This window comes from Squalius cephalus (assembly GCF_949319135.1).
Source record: "Squalius cephalus genome assembly, chromosome: 19".
Taxonomy (NCBI): Eukaryota; Metazoa; Chordata; class Actinopteri; order Cypriniformes; family Leuciscidae; genus Squalius; species Squalius cephalus.
Window position 1 is genome coordinate 17,532,654 of NC_137140.1, and position 9,939 is coordinate 17,542,592.

A 9,939-nucleotide genomic window follows, 5' to 3' on the forward strand; every position below is an offset into this window, starting at 1 on the left:
GTAGACATACTTTGACAGAAATGTCATGTGGTTTTATTACTTATGGTTTAGAATTTCGTAATGATACATATTCAAAGTCAGTGGCCTACTGAATATTGATAAGGGAGGTGACACCTCAAGACACCTTTAGATTAGATTAGATTTATCTTTATTGTCGATGTGTAGAGTACAAGTACAGCGACAATTCAATGCAGTTAGTGTCTAACCAGAAGTGCAAAAAAAGTACTGTATAGACAGGTAGTGTAGTATAAACAGTAAATGACATGGAGGGGAGGGGGGGCACAACGTTGATGACTACCTCCTTGTTGCCCCTGTCAAAGCAGCCCCATGGACGTGGTTCAGCTCATCAGGCACAGGCAAGGAGGTGTCAGTGGGTTTCCTCTGAACCTGCTGGTCCGGGTGCATAGAGACCTGTAACGCATCTTGGAGGAGAATGGGGTTAACAGTCTGGTTGAGGTGAGATCAGTCTTTGGTGATGCTGTGCGCCTTACTCAAGCATCGCTTGCCCTGGATGGCCTTGATGGAGGGGTGTGAGAAAGCAGTGATGCATTGGGCAGTTTTCACCACCCTCTGCAGTGCGTTCCGGTCAGAGGCATAGCAGATGCCATACCATACTGTGACACAATTGGTGAGAATGCTCTAGATGCTGCTGCGGTAGAAGTTCACCAGGATCTATTACACCTGTAATAGCAATGACATAATAATAACATAGCTGAGAAAATAATTCAGTTGCTTTGGTCTGATAGGTGGCTATAAACATGTTGGCTAGAAAGCATATAATACAGTAAACTACAGATGTTGTCTGAGTTATCTAACTTAACTTGGCTTAAAAGCCAAATGAATAAGTATAACTAAACTTTGTATGTGTGCTTTGTATGAGTTCTTTTACAGAACTCTATACATTACATTTGCAAAATGCATTTTTAAATAATCATACTGCATTCTGTATTTTTATGTATTTTTTTAAGCATTGCTATAAAAAAGCACTTTAATGATTGATTGACTGGTTAGATGTAAAACTGCATTTCGTTGTACAGGTTGTACTTGTGCAATGGCAATAAAGTTGAATCTGATCTGATATGTGTGCTGCTCTTCACTGTCCTCAATCTGAGTTAAAAGTTATTTTATACTTAGCAGTGTTCGTTACTGGAAAAACTTGGAAACAGCAACCACCAGCATGTCTGAAAAAGAGAAAGAATGAGCAGCATCTTGGCTTTAACTCTCAACATCTAGCCTGGCTTAGTTAGAAGCCCACTCACCACGTCAAGGTGCAGGCTCAGAGTGGGTAGACAGGACAAGACAAACGTAACAAACAGACGCCAGAAACAGACAACATAATGAAACATTTGAACATTTGATTGTAACATTTGAACAGAACGTACTGTATAATCACAAAAAATAACAGTTTAACCTTAAAACTTCATGTAAATTGTTGATAGTATTTGAGTAACAGCGAACAGAAATATGTTACTGACAGGTTTTTCCCATGTGCGTGTAAAGACAGGTTTCTCAAAGCAAGTGAGAAGCATGACAGCTGAACATATGTAAAGTCAGGTTTATTCAGCAAATGCTTATGCCCCTTTGATGCGGGCTCTAAGCAAAGCAAGTGTGAGCGATGTATGAACATGTGTAAAGTCAGGTTTATTCAGCAAATGCTTATGCTTAAGCAAGTTTGAGCGATAAATGAACAAAGGTGAAGACAGGTTCTCACAGCAAATGCTTATGCCCCGTTGATGCGGGCTCTAAGCAAAGCAAGTGTGAGCGATGTATGAACATATGTAAAGTCGGGTTTATTCAGCAAATGCTTATGCTTAAGCAAGTTTGAGCGACAAATGAACAAAGGTGAAGACAGGTTCTCACAGCAAATGCTTATGCCCCGTTGATGCGGGCTCAAAGCAAAGCAAGTGTGAGCGATGTATGAACATGTGTAAAGCAGAGGTGTGGACTCGAGTCATGTGACTTGGACTCGAGTCAGACTCGAGTCATGAATTTGATGACTTCAGACTCGACTCGACAAAATGTACAAAGACTTGCAACTCGACTTGGACTTTAACATCAATGACTCGTGACTTCACTTGGACTTGCGCCTTTTGACTCGAGAAGACTTGCTACTTCCCATGAAAACTGGGGAAAAAATGTTCACACGGCCGCGCCGCTCTCAGTTTATCTGCATCTGTATGCACCACCTGTATGCATGCAGAGAGCACGCGCGCTGCCTGCACGACATCCAATCACTGTAGTCCCACGTTGTTTTGATTCGACAGCATCTAAGCAGGCACATTGCATGAAGCGCAACAAGCAACAACGCATGCTACGAATTTGAACGAATGCTAAGCACCTTATTGGATGTACTGTAACTTACTAGCTGCTACATAGCTGCCAACTCTCACGCATTCTTTTCACACGCTCTCACACCACAAATGCATTTTCTCACGCACAGAAAAATCGCGAAGCAAAGAGGACACGGAGACCGACATACTAGACAGAGCACGAGCAGGTTACTTATTATATAAAAAAAATCTCTGCTCTCAGATTCTGTCACTTTTGTTACGAAATTCAGACAATAAATACCGTTTTGGCGCTTGTAAATGTGACACGACAGATCACTAGCGGCACGTGAACCGATCATCTCTAGTTTATAGTAAATAACGTTAAACACGAATGAACACTGTTGAAAGATACAGTACAACTTACCGAAATGTATATTCCTCATACATAATATCGACCCATCAAACAAAGGGGTCAATAAAACAGCTGGAGAACAATTATGTCACATAACATTTACCTCAGGAAAGCCATTTAATGACTATAATATAGGCACGTTAGTTGGCTAGAAAAAAAGAGCTTTTTAAAAATAAAAATAAAAGTATTTTGCTAAATATGTGTACTATATTGCATGTTTATTATATTTTTACTTATATCATTAAATAAAGTTGTTATTATAATAAAAAAAACGCATTATATTTAATTTGTGTTATTTTTAACCTTAAATAATAGCTACTGCCAGCTGATAGGGCTCTCTGTATGTTTACAGCATTAGGTGAGTTGTTTTTTTCTTGAGAAAAATTAATGCCTATCTTGTGTAGCCTACCTAATATTTATCCAAATGAGTCAATATTAAATCAAATCACAATAATTTAATTGAACTGAAATAATAAAAAAGCGTAGCTTACCAGAAATTGAACCATGTAAACATTGTAACGTTGTCACTAAACCTAATAAAATTCAGTTTAGTTACTAAAATGTTTTGACAATCACAATACACTTATTGTGATGCAAAAATGACATCACAATTATTAATAATTGCATCCCCCATTGAAGTCAATGGGACCCAGAAACTGGTTACTGACATTCTTCTAAATATCTTCCTTTCTGTTCAGCAGAAGAAAGAAATTCATGTGAAATTTTTTGTGCAAATTAAATTTTCTGTTTTTTACTGTATTTGATTAAAGGACAAATCCAGTGAAAAATAAACCTAGGGGTAATTAACACATGTTACCGAGTCGATCGTTCCCTGCGATGCGTTTTCATGAAAATCGAATGTATAGAGTTTTATCTTTAAAAACAGTATAGCTCATAGCAGTAGAATATGGGGCATAGGCCTAAGTAAAATTAAATCGCTAGTTAATACCACTAACAAGGCTCAAAATAGCCTCACACTAACACGGTAACATAATGAGGGTCCTTACATAATGTATACTGTCTTACTATAATGTACTGTCTTTATAAAGTATCTTCTTATTAAACTGTCTGTACACTTACAAAGTTCTCAATGCTTCGGTTTGTATGTAAGGACCCTCATTATGTTACCGTGTTAGTGTGAGGCTATTTTGAGCCTTGTTAGTGGTATTAACTAGCGATTTAATTTTACTTACTCTATGCCCCATATTCTACTGCTATGAGCTATACTGTTTTTAAAGATAAAACTCTATACATTCGATTTTCATGAAAACGCATCGCAGGGAACGATCGACTCGGTAACCATGTGTTAATTACCCCAGGTTCATTTTTCACTGGATTTGTCCTTTAATGTCATTGTATAAAAAGAGGTTTAAATAAATACAAATCTTACAGACATACATGATTTGTATACATTTTATTTCTGTGGTAAGAGGACTTGAAATGACTCGAAACTAAAATGGTAGGACTTTGGACTCGACTTGAGACTTGTTGGCTTTGACTTTTGACTCGACTCGGGACTTGCCTCATCTTTGACTCGACTTGACTTGGGACTCGAGGGCAAAGACTTGAGACTTACTTGTGACTTGCATAACAATGACTTTGTCCCACCTCTGGTGTAAAGTCAGGTTTATTCAGTAAATGCTTATGCCCCGTTGATGCGGGCTCTAAGCAAAGCAAGTGTGAGCGATACACAGAAAGTGCTGTAAACATTATTCAAACAGGAAGATGTGCACTAAAAACACCATACTATTGGTGATGGAAAAGTATTAATTTGTTCATCCTCCTTCTCACAAGAGCCCCTGTTACTTTCTCAGTTTCTCGCCTTGCCAAATGATGAAGGCGAATCTTGCAGTACATGGAGGCTGCCATCTTAACCAAGTTGTGAACATGATTGTCCTCAACACTGGTCTCAAACATGTGGTTGTGCAACTCTTGTCAGCACAATCACTCAGAACCTGAATTATAATGGCAGCTGTCACTCCTTTTCCTTGAGGAAGCTTTCCTCCACTGGTGTTTAGAAGTCTTTGAAAGCACCTTTCAGAGGCTTTACACACCTCCACAATGCTTGTTGATGGATTCTGTAAGCCTCCCCTGTTCTTCAGGGCAATGAAAGCATGCATGCTGGAATCAGAACTCAGTGCAAGAGAACAGGGCATGCACAAGATTTTCTCCTTCATCTTTTTCACCACAAATTCAGCAATGTAATGGATAGCGGCATCCTTGAACTCGGATATTGAATCGACATAAGGTAAGATGCTGTAGTCGTGGTCAGAATCCAGAGGGAGTGCTGGTGTGACATCAAATTGACGAGAAGCTGGACCAACTGTCACTGCCAACATGTTGGTTCCATCTCTAATGAGACAGTTCCCTGTTCCATTTTTCACTTGATGTCTCACTAGGAGGCGTTTATACGCAGCTTTGAACTGTCGGGCAGTTGGGTTGTTGTTGTAGCCTCCGCGTGCCCTAACTGCAGAAAAGAGCAGATCAAGATGATCCTGACTGAGTTTGTAAGTGAGGAGATACTTACAAGGTGCATCCTGTGCTTCAACCAGCTCTTTAAAAATGTTGGAAATGCTTCTGGAGCTGGCAATAAACCCGTTTTCCTGGGACCTGCATAAAGATGTCTCCCAGAGCTATCTCTGAGCTGCAGAAGGAAATTTTCAGCTCTCTCCAACAGACTCAGCATGTGAAGTTTATTTCAACTTCTCAAAGTTGAGAACATCAAAAGCTACGTAAGTCGATTGTTCTCAGAAATTTCGATGGTTTCCTCTGAACCATGAAACTAAGGCAAGTGAAGCTCCTTGTTGCAGAATTCAAGGGCATCTGCAACGCTGCTGCTGAAAACTTGAGCAGCAAGATTCACCTTCATCTTCTGATTTCTCCACAGAATATGTGCCATCTTCAGCTTATTACCCAGTCCCAAGCCCTCAGTCTCCTGAAGTTTGTTGAGGTCTTCTAGGTATTGCCACCTAATCTTTTTGCCACTGCCTGTCTGGAAAACACGTCCATCAGCAAAAGCGTTCCTCAAGAGTTTCATCATGTGACACAAGTCAAAAACCACATGTACAGCCTGCAAAATGGCCTAATGTTTCCAACTGTGATATTGGCTCCAAGAGCCTGCATCATGGTGAAGTGACAAGACGGTCCATCACATGTCAAGGAAACAACGCACACTCCAATGTCATGCAGCTTGTAAAGACACTGTGTTACAATATTTGCTCTCTCTTGTCCGCTTAACCCGTCAAGAAGAAAGTAAGCCATAGGGATTTTCCAAGATCCATTAACAGCTACTACCATAAGGACCAATGCATCCTTGGCTACTGGCAAAGAGTTATCAACTTTGCCACATCCTACATCAACATACCCATGAAATTTCCCTTCAGCATATTCAACATGCTTTCTGATGGCCATCTCATCCATCATAAGAGCACAAACAGTCTCCTTACCATCTTTCCTTCCTTCATCCACATGGGATTGGAGGGCAGTGAATGATGCCTCTGTAAAGCCTGGGTCTGCAGGAATGCTGCTGTACCAAGACCTGATTGTTTGAGGATGAGGCAGAACACAATCAAAGCTGTCACGAACAAACTGATTAGCTTTTGCAGAGTAGAAATGGAGAGTGTTGTATTACAAATTTATTAAATGTTAATGGCTCTTAATGTTAATGTTAATGGTTTAATGGCTCTCAGAGCCCCTGACCCAGACGTTGAATGGTTAGGCTGATTGGATTAGCAATGACTGTTATGTTGATTCTCTCAGTCTGGGGCAGGCAGTCTAAACTTGCATACCTAATTTACACGCTTTGTTTAGAGTGTCTCCACCTCTCGGTAGGTGAGACTCTCACCCTTTTGTCTTGGATGGCTCTTGGAACTGGAGCCAATTGGCCACACCCTCAGTCTAGGGTGTGTTTTCTAAACATGCTTTATTCAGAGTCTCCGCCTCTATGTAATCCCTCCCCTCTTTGAATGTGTATAACTACCATGAATACTGTATTTAGATTAGACTTGATGAACTACAGACACGGAAGAATAAATCTCTTCTGCTTATAAGATCCATCTCAAGTCTCCTGGTCTTGCTTCGATGAAGGAATAAAAGTTTCCAATAAGAGTCATGGCAAAAGATCTCAAATTATCAGAGATTCTAGAAGATTTAGTCTTGCACTTGGCCCTTGTAAGAATTTCTTTAGCAACACCACTAAAGGAAGCCTCCAGCATATCACCACACCTGGTGGAAACAAGCAGCTTCTCTTTCAGATCAGTGACAACTGAAAAGAGAGACTTCACTTTCTGTTTCAGTCTAATGACTCTCTGGTCTTGAAGCTTACATTTTTTCTGGCAAGAACGCAAGCTATTATGAACAAATGCCACCTTCCTCTTTAGATGACTGGGGGAGTTTTTCAGTGTGTATGTACCATGATCTGCAGAATGGCTATGGCTGCAGCTGGCTATACTCATCTCGACTGTCTGTGGTTCACTGTGAGTGCAACTGATGTAATCATGGTCATGACTGACATTCCTGGGTTTACCAGCTTGTGTGTCAGAGTCAGTCTTGACACAACTAACCGTTGTGTTCTTACTGACTCTGGTGTGCCTCACCTTGACCTTCACCTGGCAATGGGGGTAGAAGATGGTTGGCGCCGCGTCTGGTTTAAGGGTGTTTCGTCCCTGGACAGGGATGAAACAGTCCTGTGTGAAGTGAAGGGAGCAGAGGCGAGAACGCTTGTTTGGTGTCCAGCTTTTTCTCTTGACATTGTGTATCCACTGCTGCAACCTATCTTTATCATTGAAGGGGAACCTGACATGAAAAAAAAGCATATCACATTGTTCAAGAAAATGAATTAAATGGAAATTAATGTCATTTCCATTTAATGAATGTCATGTCATTCATTTCATCAAATGAATTTAATGGAAATTAAACCAAAAGTGATGGATTTTTTTCACTCAAAGAATCTGCATGCCAAGCTACCCTAAAATTATCTCACTACCCCCCACCCCAGTTGAGAATCAATTGCAGTGACAATACATAAGCTGATCTGTCACTCACATCCAACCAAAACAATAAAATGTGGCTGTGGTGGTATATTAAAATTGGTAGAAAGCATTCAACTGGGCACTATAGGCTATTGTATGACACACACACACACACCCATATGAATGTGCATGTACAGACATGTACACACAAACGCACATGTGTGCATGCACAAACACACACATTATTCACATACACTCTCTATATTCACAAATATTTTATTGTTGCAGCCATTCATTTAAAATAAACCTGTTGTTGTGGCATATCACTTGGTTCCCTTTCGAAAGGGAACTCTACACTACGTCAGAATGACGCAATGGGGAACGCCTCAGGCGTGACAGGTGTCTGAAATCAATATCAAATCACGGCAATCACATTGACCGGCGACAGCCCGTGAATCATTAACGTGAATGATTAACATGCGACCTGCAAGTATAAAAGGGCGCCTTGCAAACATGACAAACATCTTTTCGTCTTCAGGGACTGTTTTGTCTGGTCTTAATGTCAAGCATTAACGGCAATTAGAAAATGAAGCGCACACTTAAGGCAAGTCCTAAGGTAAAGAATTTCATTATATGTGTTGACCCGTGCCCAAGGTTTTTGTTGCCGGGTGACACACATGAAATGTGCATTTTCTGTCTGAGTGAAGAGCACGCACGGGACGCTCTTGAGGGAGCGTCCTGTGCAAATAAAATAAAAATAAAATAAAAAACCTCTCAGATGCGTCATCGACTGACGAGAGCGTGTTGCAGGTGGATGACGGAGACGTTTCTCCTACTGGTACTGCAGCGAGTGCTCTTCAGGACGGGCAAGAAATGGCTGATGAGGATGAATTAGATCCAGAGCCTCGTCAGCCATCCTGCCCCGTGTATGCTGAGCTGGTGGTTGATATGGGGCGCGCCGCCGACAAACTTCAGTTGCCATGGCGGCGCGCTCAGGGAGAGATCGCTCGCGGCAGGCTTGACGATCGATTTCTCCCTGAACATATGCCACCAGCTCAGGTGAGCCTTCCTTTCCTTCCTGATCTCCATACTGAGATCGAGAGGGCTTGGAAGAACCCATACTCTGCTCGTATTCACTGACATCAGCGGGGTGATTTCGCTGATGTTGAGTGGATCGGGAAGCATGGGTATGTGTCGATACCGCCGATTGATGAGACGTTCACAAAATATCTTGTGTCTGGGCGGGTGTCGACACTTAAAGCTCCAACCCTGCCATCCAAAACCGCTTAAAGTATCAGCTCGTTTGAATGGCAGAGCATACACGGCAGCAGGTCAGGCCGGCGCTGCTCCCCATACCATGGCGGTGCTGCAAGCTTACCAGGCTGACCTGCTGTGGGATCTCGACCAGGGGGCGGGGCTGTCCCCTGAGGCGGTTGCTGAGCTGCGTCGAACCACAGTTTTGTCTCTCCAGGCCTGCTGCCACGATCGGCCGATCGATGGCAGCGATGGTGGCCACGGAGAGGCATCTGTGACTTAACATGGCTGATATCGGGGAGAAAGAGAAATCCTTTTCTCCTCAATTCACCAGTTTCGCCTTCTAAACTTTTTGGCACCTCCGTGGATGCGGTGGTTGGGAAGTTTAGAGAGGCGAAGGCACGCTCAGCTGCTTTTGAAACATGTATACCGCTGAGATCCGGGTCCAAGCCCAGGCAGACGGGAGGCCCTGGTCCCTCTCGGTCCGAGGACCGTAGACAGGACCAGAGGTCCAGTGTCGCCTCTCGTGCGCCCCCTCCATGGAGGAGTAGGACACAGAGAAGGCGAGTCTCCCGCAAGAAGAGGGATCTAAGGGAGGTCATCCAGCGCAAGCGCACACAGCGTGAGTAAGGGTTGATCTCCCTGGAGGGCCTTTTTCTACCAGCTCTCTCTCTCTTCCTGACTCCCCAGGCGTTCTTGCTACATCAGGCCTGGGGCTGGGCCCATGATAGAACTATGTTCTGTTGGCCCGCCTTGGCTTGGTTAGTGTGAGCGCCTCTTTTAGGCATGTAAAAGTGGTGGACCCCAGGTTTTTGTGAATCTCTGGTGGAGTCTTCACTCCGCATGCCGCAGGTGAGCTGATTGGTCTTTTAAGAATATCTGTGTGTACAAATAACACTGACATTTATTTCTCTACAGACCTCGTTCCCTGTATAGACCTAGGGAGTCGTACTGGCAAGGAGGAATAAGGTAAAGTAAGTTTTGGACTTCAGGGCCCTGAAGCCTCCCCTCAGTTGGTGGCTGGAACGAATTA

General features: G+C 42.6%; 1 long non-coding RNA gene across 1 annotated transcript; it reads right to left on the reverse strand.

Annotated features, from left to right (window-relative positions):
* Nucleotides 1-304: 304 nt before the first annotated feature.
* LOC307147244 lies at nt 305-7,323 on the reverse strand. The gene is made up of 3 exons (XR_013819249.1): nt 7,278-7,323; nt 1,131-1,181; nt 305-681 (listed from the first exon to the last, which is right to left on the reverse strand). It is a non-coding gene; the product is annotated as an uncharacterized lncRNA (long non-coding RNA).
* Nucleotides 7,324-9,939: the final 2,616 nt, after the last annotated feature.